Raw genomic sequence first — 15,582 nt, forward strand, 5'->3', positions numbered from 1 at the left:
TTAGGAACTTAGTGAAGTGAAAGTAAAAGTTGTCAAAAGTATAAAGAGGTGTGTACAGATGCCCCCCAAAAATAGTACTTTACAGTATTTTTACTTAAGTACTTTATCTCACTGGGTTTTAGTCGGACAGAGAGACATACAGAGATCGCAGTGGGACTGATGGAGCAGGATATTAGTTTAATGGTGAACATCGCAGTGGGACTGATGAAGTAGGATATTAGTTTAATGGTGAACATCGCAGTGGGACTGATGAAGCAGGATATTAGTTTAATGGTGAACATTGCAGTGGGACTGATGAAGCAGGATATTAGTTTAATGGTGAACATTGCAGTGGGACTGATGAAGCAGGATATTAGTTTAATGGTGAACATTGCAGTGGGACTGATGAAGTAGGATATTAGTTTAATGGTGAACATCGCAGTGGGACTGATGAAGCAGGATATTAGTTTAATGGTGAACATCGCAGTGGGACTGATGAAGCAGGATATTAGTTTAATGGTGAACATTGCAGTGGGACTGATGAAGCAGGATATTAGTTTAATGGTGAACTTCGCAGTGATTTCGTCTTCTCTGGGTTTTATTGTGACTGGTGTGTTTGCTGTACGTGTCAAAAAATAGTCTGGTTTTCTAAGCCGTTTCTCGAGGCTGTTTGCCTTTACACCTAGGACTGCCCGAGGACAGTCGATTTCCTCTGGGATGTCTGGTAGCCAAGTATAATTTTGCATGTACTGGGCAAATACATTCTAAGTGGTACCTTATGGTGTGGACTTCAGAACTGAACATAGACCTGGGTGGCGAAGCGATCTAAGGCATTGCATCGCAATGCTAGAGGTGTCACTACAGACCCGGGTTCAATTCTGGGCTGTATCACAACCGGCCGTGATCGGGAGTCCCATAGGGCGGCGCAAAGTTTGGCCGGGGTAGGATGGAGAGAGGGATGGAGAGGGGGATGGAGAGAAATTACTTCTACACCTTCCAGCCCAATCCTCCTTTAAAGGAGGGATAAACTCTTTGTTTCTTCACACCAAATTAGCATGACAATTTCTCTGGCTGAGAGGATTTTGGGCTGGTTGGACCTCCTACGGGGCTCTTCTTTCCTGCGTTACTCAGAGCTAGAACAGTTAAAGCAGGAATCCACCATGACAAAGAGTTAAGTAAGCTGGTGACATTGAAAACAATGCAGAATGATCTCCATACATACAGAAGACTCGATACATACAAAATGGTAGGAGTTCTTAGTGGCGCTTTTAGTGTTATAAATTCAGCATGTTCATAGGTTACTATATGTTGAGAGTCGTGACGTAGGCTAATCTCACATGGAACAATTGTTTATCAGACAATGGGGAACTTTCCATGTGAAGGTTTAGTTCTAGAACAAGGGGCTTACAGTGAGCCTAATCACTGTCTGTAACAGACTCACTGTTCTATACCTTAACAGACTCACTGTTCTGTACCTTAACAGACTCACTGTTCTATACAGTAACAGACTCACTGTTCTATACCTTAACAGACTCACTGTTCTGTACCTTAACAGACTCACTGTTCTATACCTTAACAAACTCACTGTTCTACACCTTAACAGACTCACTGTTCTACACCTTAACAGACTCACTGTTCTATACCTTAACAGACTCACTGTTCTACACCTTAACAGACTCACTGTTCTATACCTTAACAGACTCACTGTTCTATACCTTATTAACAGTCACTGTTCTATACCTTATTAACAGACTCACTGTTCTATACCTTAACAGACTCACTGTTCTATACCTTATTAACAGACTCACTGTTCTACACCTTAACAGACTCACTGTTCTATACCTTAACAGACTCACTGTTCTATACCTTAACAGACTCACTGTTCTATACCTTAACAGACTCACTGTTCTATACCTTAACAGACTCACTGTTCTATACCTTATTAACAGACTCACTGTTCTATACCTTATTAACAGACTCACTGTTCTGTACCTTAACAGACTCACTGTTCTATACCTTATTAACAGACTCACTGTTCTATACCTTAACAGACTCACTGTTCTATACCTTAACAGACTCACTGTTCTATACCTTATTAACAGACTCACTGTTCTACACCTTAACAAACTCGCTGTTCTATACCTTAACAGACTCGCTGTTCTATACCTTAACAGACTCACTGTTCTATACCTTAACAGACTCACTGTTCTACACCTTAACAGACTCACTGTTCTATACAGAAACAGACTCACTGTTCTATACCTTAACAGACTCACTGTTCTATACCTTAACAGACTCACTGTTCTATACCTTAACAGACTCACTGTTCTGTACCTTTACAGACTCACTGTTCTATACCTTATTAACAGACTCACTGTTCTATACCTTAACAGACTCACTGTTCTATACCTTAACAGACTCACTGTTCTACACCTTAACAGACTCACTGTTCTATACCTTAACAGACTCACTGTTCTATACCTTAACAGACTCACTGTTCTGTACCTTTACAGACTCACTGTTCTATACCTTAACAGACTCACTGTTCTATACCTTAACAGACTCACTGTTCTACACCTTAACAGACTCACTGTTCTACACCTTAACAGACTCACTGTTCTGTACCTTAACAGACTCACTGTTCTATACCTTAACAGACTCACTGTTCTATACCTTATTAACAGACTCACTGTTCTATACCTTAACAGACTCACTGTTCTACACCTTAACAGACTCACTGTTCTATACCTTAACAGACTCACTGTTCTATACCTTAACAGACTCACTGTTCTATACCTTTACAGACTCACTGTTCTATACCTTAACAGACTCACTGATCTATACCTTAACAGACTCATTGTTCTGTACCTTATTAACAGACTCACTGTTCTGTACCTTAACAGACTCACTGTTCTATACCTTAACAGACTCACTGTTCTACACCTTATTAACAGACTCACTGTTCTACACCTTAACAGACTCACTGTTCTATACCTTAACAGACTCACTGTTCTATACCTTAACAGACTCACTGTTCTATACCTTAACAGACTCACTGTTCTGTACCTTAACAGACTCACTGTTCTATACAGTAACAGACTCACTGTTCTATACCTTAACAGACTCACTGTTCTATACAGTAACAGACTCACTGTTCTATACCTTAACAGACTCACTGTTCTATACAGTAACAGACACACTGTTCTATACCTTAACAGACTCACTGTTCTATACAGTAACAGACTCACTGTTCTGTACCTTAACAGACTCACTGTTCTATACCTTAACAGACTCACTGTTCTATACCTTAACAGACTCACTGTTCTATACCTTAACAGACTCACTGTTCTATACCTTAACAGACTCACTGTTCTATACCTTAACAGACTCACTGTTCTATACAGTAACAGACACACTGTTCTACACCTTAACAGACTCACTGTTCTATACAGTAACAGACTCACTGTTCTACACCTTATTAACAGACTCACTGTTCTACACCTTAACAGACTCACTGTTCTATACCTTAACAGACTCACTGTTCTATACAGTAACAGACACACTGTTCTACACCTTAACAGACTCACTGTTCTATACCTTAACAGACTCACTGTTCTATACAGTAACAGACACACTGTTCTACACCTTAACAGACTCACTGTTCTATACCCTAACAGACTCACTGTTCTACACCTTATTAACAGACTCACTGTTCTACACCTTAACAGACTCACTGTTCTATACCTTAACAGACTCACGGTTCTATACCTTAACAGACTCACTGTTCTATACCTTAACAGACTCACTGTTCTGTACCTTAACAGACTCACTGTTCTATACCTTAACAGACTCACTGTTCTGTACCTTAACAGACTCACTGTTCTATACCTTAACAGACTCACTGTTCTATACAGTAACAGACTCACTGTTCTATACCTTAACAGACTCACTGTTCTGTACCTTAACAGACTCACTGTTCTACACCTTAACAGACTCACTGTTCTATACCTTAACAGACTCACTGTTCTATACCTTATTAACAGACTCACTGTTCTATACCTTAACATACTCATTGTTCTATACCTTAACAGACTCACTGTTCTACACCTTAACAGACTCACTGTTCTATACCTTAACAGACTCACTGTTCTATACCTTAACAGACTCACTGTTCTATACCTTAACAGACTCACTGTTCTATACCTTATTAACAGACTCACTGTTCTACACCTTAACAAACTCACTGTTCTATACCTTATTAACAGACTCACTGTTCTATACAGTAACAGACTCACTGTTCTATACCTTAACAGACTCACTGTTCTACACCTTAACAAACTCACTGTTCTGTACCTTAACAAACTCACTGTTCTATACCTTAACAGACTCACTGTTCTATACCTTAACAGACTCACTGTTCTATAACTTAACAGACTCACTGTTCTATACCTTAACAAACTCACTGTTCTATACCTTAACAGACTCACTGTTCTATACCTTAACAGACTCACTGTTCTACACCTTAACAGACTCACTGTTCTATACAGAAACAGACTCACTGTTCTATACCTTAACAGACTCACTGTTCTATACCTTAACAGACTCACTGTTCTATACCTTAACAGACTCACTGTTCTATACCTTATTAACAGACTCACTGTTCTATACCTTAACAGACTCACTGTTCTATACCTTAACAGACTCACTGTTCTATACCTTAACAGACTCACTGTTCTATACCTTAACAGACTCACTGTTCTATACCTTAACAGACTCACTGTTCTATACCTTATTAACAGACTCACTGTTCTATACCTTAACAGACTCACTGTTCTATACCTTAACAGACTCACTGTTCTATACCTTATTAACAGACTCACTGTTCTACACCTTAACAAACTCGCTCTTCTATACCTTAACAGACTCGCTGTTCTATACCTTAACAGACTCACTGTTCTATACCTTAACAGACTCACTGTTCTACACCTTAACAGACTCACTGTTCTATACAGAAACAGACTCACTGTTCTATACCTTAACAGACTCACTGTTCTATACCTTAACAGACTCACTGTTCTATACCTTAACAGACTCACTGTTCTGTACCTTTACAGACTCACTGTTCTATACCTTAACAGACTCACTGTTCTATACCTTATTAACAGACTCACTGTTCTATACCTTATTAACAGACTCACTGTTCTGTACCTTAACAGACTCACTGTTCTATACCTTATTAACAGACTCACTGTTCTATACCTTAACAGACTCACTGTTCTATACCTTAACAGACTCACTGTTCTATACCTTATTAACAGACTCACTGTTCTACACCTTAACAAACTCGCTGTTCTATACCTTAACAGACTCGCTGTTCTATACCTTAACAGACTCACTGTTCTATACCTTAACAGACTCACTGTTCTACACCTTAACAGACTCACTGTTCTATACAGAAACAGACTCACTGTTCTATACCTTAACAGACTCACTGTTCTATACCTTAACAGACTCACTGTTCTATACCTTAACAGACTCACTGTTCTGTACCTTTACAGACTCACTGTTCTATACCTTATTAACAGACTCACTGTTCTATACCTTAACAGACTCACTGTTCTATACCTTAACAGACTCACTGTTCTACACCTTAACAGACTCACTGTTCTATACCTTAACAGACTCACTGTTCTATACCTTAACAGACTCACTGTTCTGTACCTTTACAGACTCACTGTTCTATACCTTAACAGACTCACTGTTCTATACCTTAACAGACTCACTGTTCTATACCTTAACAGACTCACTGTTCTACACCTTAACAGACTCACTGTTCTACACCTTAACAGACTCACTGTTCTGTACCTTAACAGACTCACTGTTCTATACCTTAACAGACTCACTGTTCTATACCTTATTAACAGACTCACTGTTCTATACCTTAACAGACTCACTGTTCTACACCTTAACAGACTCACTGTTCTATACCTTAACAGACTCACTGTTCTATACCTTAACAGACTCACTGTTCTATACCTTTACAGACTCACTGTTCTATACCTTAACAGACTCACTGATCTATACCTTAACAGACTCATTGTTCTGTACCTTATTAACAGACTCACTGTTCTGTACCTTAACAGACTCACTGTTCTATACCTTAACAGACTCACTGTTCTACACCTTATTAACAGACTCACTGTTCTACACCTTAACAGACTCACTGTTCTATACCTTAACAGACTCACTGTTCTATACCTTAACAGACTCACTGTTCTATACCTTAACAGACTCACTGTTCTGTACCTTAACAGACTCACTGTTCTATACAGTAACAGACTCACTGTTCTATACCTTAACAGACTCACTGTTCTATACAGTAACAGACTCACTGTTCTATACCTTAACAGACTCACTGTTCTATACAGTAACAGACACACTGTTCTATACCTTAACAGACTCACTGTTCTATACAGTAACAGACTCACTGTTCTGTACCTTAACAGACTCACTGTTCTATACCTTAACAGACTCACTGTTCTATACCTTAACAGACTCACTGTTCTATACCTTAACAGACTCACTGTTCTATACCTTAACAGACTCACTGTTCTATACCTTAACAGACTCACTGTTCTATACAGTAACAGACACACTGTTCTACACCTTAACAGACTCACTGTTCTATACAGTAACAGACTCACTGTTCTACACCTTATTAACAGACTCACTGTTCTACACCTTAACAGACTCACTGTTCTATACCTTAACAGACTCACTGTTCTATACAGTAACAGACACACTGTTCTACACCTTAACAGACTCACTGTTCTATACCTTAACAGACTCACTGTTCTATACCTTAACAGACTCACTGTTCTATACAGTAACAGACACACTGTTCTACACCTTAACAGACTCACTGTTCTATACCTTAACAGACTCACTGTTCTACACCTTATTAACAGACTCACTGTTCTACACCTTAACAGACTCACTGTTCTATACCTTAACAGACTCACTGTTCTATACCTTAACAGACTCACTGTTCTATACCTTAACAGACTCACTGTTCTGTACCTTAACAGACTCACTGTTCTATACCTTAACAGACTCACTGTTCTGTACCTTAACAGACTCACTGTTCTATACCTTAACAGACTCACTGTTCTATACAGTAACAGACTCACTGTTCTATACCTTAACAGACTCACTGTTCTGTACCTTAACAGACTCACTGTTCTACACCTTAACAGACTCACTGTTCTATACCTTAACAGACTCACTGTTCTATACCTTATTAACAGACTCACTGTTCTATACCTTAACATACTCACTGTTCTATACCTTAACAGACTCACTGTTCTACACCTTAACAGACTCACTGTTCTATACCTTAACAGACTCACTGTTCTATACCTTAACAGACTCACTGTTCTATACCTTAACAGACTCACTGTTCTATACCTTATTAACAGACTCACTGTTCTACACCTTAACAAACTCACTGTTCTACACCTTAACAAACTCACTGTTCTATACCTTATTAACAGACTCACTGTTCTATACAGTAACAGACTCACTGTTCTATACCTTAACAGACTCACTGTTCTACACCTTAACAAACTCACTGTTCTGTACCTTAACAAACTCACTGTTCTATACCTTAACAGACTCACTGTTCTATACCTTAACAGACTCACTGTTCTATAACTTAACAGACTCACTGTTCTATACCTTAACAAACTCACTGTTCTATACCTTAACAGAATCACTGTTCTATACCTTAACAGACTCACTGTTCTACACCTTAACAGACTCACTGTTCTATACAGAAACAGACTCACTGTTCTATACCTTAACAGACTCACTGTTCTATACCTTAACAGACTCACTGTTCTATACCTTAACAGACTCACTGTTCTATACCTTATTAACAGACTCACTGTTCTATACCTTAACAGACTCACTGTTCTATACCTTAACAGACTCACTGTTCTATACCTTAACAGACTCACTGTTCTATACCTTATTAACAGACTCACTGTTCTATACCTTAACAGACTCACTGTTCTATACCTTAACAGACTCACTGTTCTATACCTTAACAGACTCACTGTTCTATACCTTAACAGACTCACTGTTCTATACCTTAACAGACTCACTGTTCTATACCTTATTAACAGACTCACTGTTCTATACCTTTACAGACTCACTGTTCTATACCTTAACAGACTCACTGATCTATACCTTAACAGACTCATTGTTCTGTACCTTATTAACAGACTCACTGTTCTGTACCTTAACAGACTCACTGTTCTATACCTTAACAGACTCACTGTTCTACACCTTATTAACAGACTCACTGTTCTACACCTTAACAGACTCACTGTTCTATACCTTAACAGACTCACTGTTCTATACCTTAACAGACTCACTGTTCTATACCTTAACAGACTCACTGTTCTGTACCTTAACAGACTCACTGTTCTATACAGTAACAGACTCACTGTTCTATACCTTAACAGACTCACTGTTCTATACAGTAACAGACTCACTGTTCTATACCTTAACAGACTCACTGTTCTATACAGTAACAGACACACTGTTCTATACCTTAACAGACTCACTGTTCTATACAGTAACAGACTCACTGTTCTGTACCTTAACAGACTCACTGTTCTATACCTTAACAGACTCACTGTTCTATACCTTAACAGACTCACTGTTCTATACCTTAACAGACTCACTGTTCTATACCTTAACAGACTCACTGTTCTATACCTTAACAGACTCACTGTTCTATACAGTAACAGACACACTGTTCTACACCTTAACAGACTCACTGTTCTATACAGTAACAGACTCACTGTTCTACACCTTATTAACAGACTCACTGTTCTACACCTTAACAGACTCACTGTTCTATACCTTAACAGACTCACTGTTCTATACAGTAACAGACACACTGTTCTACACCTTAACAGACTCACTGTTCTATACCTTAACAGACTCACTGTTCTATACCTTAACAGACTCACTGTTCTATACAGTAACAGACACACTGTTCTACACCTTAACAGACTCACTGTTCTATACCTTAACAGACTCACTGTTCTACACCTTATTAACAGACTCACTGTTCTACACCTTAACAGACTCACTGTTCTATACCTTAACAGACTCACTGTTCTATACCTTAACAGACTCACTGTTCTATACCTTAACAGACTCACTGTTCTGTACCTTAACAGACTCACTGTTCTATACCTTAACAGACTCACTGTTCTATACCTTAACAGACTCACTGTTCTACACCTTAACAGACTCACTGTTCTGTACCTTAACAGACTCACTGTTCTATACCTTAACAGACTCACTGTTCTGTACCTTAACAGACTCACTGTTCTATACCTTAACAGACTCACTGTTCTGTACCTTAACAAACTCACTGTTCTATACCTTAACAGACTCACTGTTCTATACAGTAACAGACTCACTGTTCTATACCTTAACAGACTCACTGTTCTACACCTTAACAGACTCACTGTTCTGTACCTTAACAGACTCACTGTTCTATACCTTAACAGACTCACTGTTCTATACAGTAACAGACTCACTGTTCTATACCTTAACAGACTCACTGTTCTGTACCTTAACAGACTCACTGTTCTACACTTTAACAGACTCACTGTTCTATACCTTAACAGACTCACTGTTCTATACCTTATTAACAGACTCACTGTTCTATACCTTAACATACTCACTGTTCTATACCTTAACAGACTCACTGTTCTACACCTTAACAGACTCACTGTTCTATACCTTAACAGACTCACTGTTCTATACCTTAACAGACTCACTGTTCTATACCTTAACAGACTCACTGTTCTATACCTTATTAACAGACTCACTGTTCTACACCTTAACAAACTCACTGTTCTATACCTTATTAACAGACTCACTGTTCTATACAGTAACAGACTCACTGTTCTATACCTTAACAGACTCACTGTTCTACACCTTAACAAACTCACTGTTCTGTACCTTAACAAACTCACTGTTCTATACCTTAACAGACTCACTGTTCTATACCTTAACAGACTCACTGTTCTATAACTTAACAGACTCACTGTTCTATACCTTAACAAACTCACTGTTCTATACCTTAACAGACTCACTGTTCTATACCTTAACAGACTCACTGTTCTACACCTTAACAGACTCACTGTTCTATACAGAAACAGACTCACTGTTCTATACCTTAACAGACTCACTGTTCTATACCTTAACAGACTCACTGTTCTATACCTTAACAGACTCACTGTTCTATACCTTATTAACAGACTCACTGTTCTATACCTTAACAGACTCACTGTTCTATACCTTAACAGACTCACTGTTCTATACCTTAACAGACTCACTGTTCTATACCTTAACAGACTCACTGTTCTATACCTTAACAGACTCACTGTTCTATACCTTATTAACAGACTCACTGTTCTATACCTTAACAGACTCACTGTTCTATACCTTAACAGACTCACTGTTCTATACCTTATTAACAGACTCACTGTTCTACACCTTAACAAACTCGCTGTTCTATACCTTAACAGACTCGCTGTTCTATACCTTAACAGACTCACTGTTCTATACCTTAACAGACTCACTGTTCTACACCTTAACAGACTCACTGTTCTATACAGAAACAGACTCACTGTTCTATACCTTAACAGACTCACTGTTCTATACCTTAACAGACTCACTGTTCTATACCTTAACAGACTCACTGTTCTGTACCTTTACAGACTCACTGTTCTATACCTTATTAACAGACTCACTGTTCTATACCTTAACAGACTCACTGTTCTATACCTTAACAGACTCACTGTTCTACACCTTAACAGACTCACTGTTCTATACCTTAACAGACTCACTGTTCTATACCTTAACAGACTCACTGTTCTGTACCTTTACAGACTCACTGTTCTATACCTTAACAGACTCACTGTTCTATACCTTAACAGACTCACTGTTCTATACCTTAACAGACTCACTGTTCTACACCTTAACAGACTCACTGTTCTACACCTTAACAGACTCACTGTTCTGTACCTTAACAGACTCACTGTTCTATACCTTAACAGACTCACTGTTCTATACCTTATTAACAGACTCACTGTTCTATACCTTAACAGACTCACTGTTCTACACCTTAACAGACTCACTGTTCTATACCTTAACAGACTCACTGTTCTATACCTTAACAGACTCACTGTTCTATACCTTTACAGACTCACTGTTCTATACCTTAACAGACTCACTGATCTATACCTTAACAGACTCATTGTTCTGTACCTTATTAACAGACTCACTGTTCTGTACCTTAACAGACTCACTGTTCTATACCTTAACAGACTCACTGTTCTACACCTTATTAACAGACTCACTGTTCTACACCTTAACAGACTCACTGTTCTATACCTTAACAGACTCACTGTTCTATACCTTAACAGACTCACTGTTCTGTACCTTAACAGACTCACTGTTCTATACAGTAACAGACTCACTGTTCTATACCTTAACAGACTCACTGTTCTATACAGTAACAGACTCACTGTTCTATACCTTAACAGACTCACTGTTCTATACAGTAACAGACACACTGTTCTATACCTTAACAGACTCACTGTTCTATACAGTAACAGACTCACTGTTCTGTACCTTAACAGACTCACTGTTCTATACCTTAACAGACTCACTGTTCTATACCTTAACAGACTCACTGTTCTATACCTTAACAGACTCACTGTTCTATACCTTAACAGACTCACTGTTCTATACCTTAACAGACTCACTGTTCTATACAGTAACAGACACACTGTTCTACACCTTAACAGACTCACTGTTCTATACAGTAACAGACTCACTGTTCTACACCTTATTAACAGACTCACTGTTCTACACCTTAACAGACTCACTGTTCTATACCTTAACAGACTCACTGTTCTATACAGTAACAGACACACTGTTCTACACCTTAACAGACTCACTGTTCTATACCTTAACAGACTCACTGTTCTATACCTTAACAGACTCACTGTTCTATACAGTAACAGACACACTGTTCTACACCTTAACAGACTCACTGTTCTATACCTTAACAGACTCACTGTTCTACACCTTATTAACAGACTCACTGTTCTACACCTTAACAGACTCACTGTTCTATACCTTAACAGACTCACTGTTCTATACCTTAACAGACTCACTGTTCTATACCTTAACAGACTCACTGTTCTGTACCTTAACAGACTCACTGTTCTATACAGTAACAGACTCACTGTTCTATACCTTAACAGACTCACTGTTCTATACAGTAACAGACTCACTGTTCTATACCTTAACAGACTCACTGTTCTATACAGTAACAGACTCACTGTTCTATACCTTAACAGACTCACTGTTCTATACCTTAACAGACTCACTGTTCTATACCTTAACAGACTCACTGTTCTATACCTTAACAGACTCACTGTTCTACACCTTATTAACAGACTCACTGTTCTATACAGTAACAGACTCACTGTTCTATACCTTAACAGACTCACTGTTCTATACCTTAACAGACTCACTGTTCTACACCTTATTAACAGACTCACTGTTCTATACAGTAACAGACTCACTGTTCTATACCTTAACAGACTCACTGTTCTATACCTTATTAACAGACTCACTGTTCTACACCTTAACAGACTCACTGTTCTATACAGTAACAGACTCACTGTTCTATACCTTATTAACAGACTCACTGTTCTACACCTTAACAGACTCACTGTTCTATACAGTAACAGACTCACTGTTCTATACAGTAACAGACTCACTGTAAATTGTTTCATGATGTGGTTCGTTTGACCGTTTTTTTTTTGCAGAGGCAGTTCCAGTTTGGGGCCTTTATTGATAGCAGAGTCATTGGCAGAGTTCTGAATCCAAACACAATGGTATCTGCTGCTCTCCATATGCCAACGACTGAGACTGGGAGCTGGGCCTTATTCTTTAATGCACACCGTAGCAAAACCTTTTACAACGGAAAACTTGTTTTGTTCCTTTATTGGACAAGTCCAGGTTGTCCCTTTGTTGTTTCAGTGCTTTTTTATTCCGTTTGGTGCCTAATGAGCATGACCCTGCACTGTGCCAAGCAGCAAGACTGAGAGCTGGTGACTGGTTTCCATTCAGCATAGTATGGTGTTTTGCTGCTGAATACAGAAAGGTGAACAGTGGAGGGTTGACGGGTTTATGATGACCGCTGTATCTGTTAGGGTTTTAGAAGGACATGGTCTATGATGACCGCTGTATCTGTTAGGGTTTTAGAAGGACATGGTCTATGATGACCGCTGTATCTGTTAGGGTTTTAGAAGGACATGGTCTATGATGACCGCTGTATCTGTTAGGGTTTTAGAAGGACATGGTCTATGATGACCGCTGTATCTGTTAGGGTTTTAGAAGGACATGGTTTATGATGACCGCTGTATCTGTTAGGGTTTTAGAAGGACATGGTCTATGATGACCGCTGTATCTGTTAGGGTTTTAAAAGGACATGGTTTATGATGACCGCTGTATCTGTTAGGGTTTTAGAAGGACATGGTCTATGATGACCGCTGTATCTGTTAGGGTTTTAGAAGGACATGGTCTATGATGACCGCTGTATCTGTTAGGGTTTTAGAAGGACATGGTTTATGATGACCGCTGTATCTGTTAGGGTTTTAGAAGGACTTGGTCTATGATGACCGCTGTATCTGTTAGGGTTTTAGAAGGACATGGTCTATGATGACCGCTGTATCTGTTAGGGTTTTAGAAGGACATGGTTTATGATGACCGCTGTATCTGTTAGGGTTTTAGAAGGACATGGTCTATGATGACCGCTGTATCTGTTAGGGTTTTAGAAGGACATGGTCTATGATGACCGCTGTATCTGTTAGGGTTTTAGAAGGACTTGGTCTATGATGACCGCTGTATCTGTTAGGGTTTTAGAAGGACATGGTTTATGATGACCGCTGTATCTGTTAGGGTTTTAGAAGGACTTGGTCTATGATGACCGCTGTATCTGTTAGGGTTTTAGAAGGACATGGTTTATGATGACCGCTGTATCTGTTAGGGTTTTAGAAGGACATGGTTTATGATGACCGCTGTATCTGTTAGGGTTTTAAAAGGACATGGTTTATGATGACCGCTGTATCTGTTAGGGTTTTAGAAGGACATGGTCTATGATGACCGCTGTATCTGTTAGGGTTTTAGAAGGACATGGTCTATGATGACCGCTGTATCTGTTAGGGTTTTAGAAGGACATGGTTTATGATGACCGCTGTATCTGTTAGGGTTTTAGAAGGACATGGTCTATGATGACCGCTGTATCTGTTAGGGTTTTAGAAGGACATGGTTTATGATGACCGCTGTATCTGTTAGAGTGTTAGAAGGACATGGTTTATGATGACCGCTGTATCTGTTAGGGTTTTAGAAGGACATGGTCTATGATGACCGCTGTATCTGTTAGGGTTTTAAAAGGACATGGTTTATGATGACCGCTGTATCTGTTAGGGTTTTAAAAGGACATGGTCTATGATGACCGCTGTATCTGTTAGGGTTTTAGAAGGACATGGTTTATGATGACCGCTGTATCTGTTAGGGTTTTAGAAGGACATGGTTTATGATGACCGCTGTATCTGTTAGGGTTTTAGAAGGACATGGTTTATGATGACCGCTGTATCTGTTAGGGTTTTAGAAGGACATGGTTTATGATGACCGCTGTATCTGTTAGGGTTTTAGAAGGACATGGTCTATGATGACCGCTGTATCTGTTAGGGTTTTAAAAGGACATGGTTTATGACATTTACGCGGTCGTTGAAAGGTTTCAGCAGATCAACAGTTGCTAACGAACTGAGCACAGTAGTGTTACATATGTATCATAAAATATAAAAGTGTTGCGTGGTATTGAACAATAAAGACATATTCTTCTTCGCCAACGCTCAGCCTCTGTAAGGCCTGCAGTATGACCTTCCTCAAAGCCTGCAGTATGACCTTCCTCAAAGCCTGCAGTATGACCTTCCTCAATGCCTGCAGTACTGGAACAGACAGAGACATGCTCTATGAAAACTCAGATAGATACAAGGTATGAAAGGAACGTTAGTATCCACTCACGAACAACTCCCCCTCCTCCTACCTTCTCTAGTATCCACTCACAAAGGCATCAGACATTATGCACATTTTCCCTTTCTGTTTCACTCAAAGCCCAAAATTAGGGGGAAAGAATTGGCCAACTTTAAATGAAGGGAAACCCCACCGAGCAATCACCCCTCCTCCAAGGGCCTGCTGGTCTCAGAGCTCTGGGGTCTCCAAAGACCCCTGGAACTCCCAGGGGCTGAAAGAGGGGGTCGCTGACCTTTGATGTGGTGTGGGATCGAGGGGTGTGTGTGTGTTGGGGGGGGGTCAGTCCAGAGCCTTAACGCCCCTGACCGATCACAAAGCACTAAGCTGGTCAGTGGTCGTGGGACTGGGATTGAGTGAGTCCAGCACTCGGACACACACACACACACACACACGGACACA

Source organism: Oncorhynchus masou, chromosome 25 (assembly GCF_036934945.1).
Source record: "Oncorhynchus masou masou isolate Uvic2021 chromosome 25, UVic_Omas_1.1, whole genome shotgun sequence".
NCBI lineage: Eukaryota > Metazoa > Chordata > Actinopteri > Salmoniformes > Salmonidae > Oncorhynchus > Oncorhynchus masou.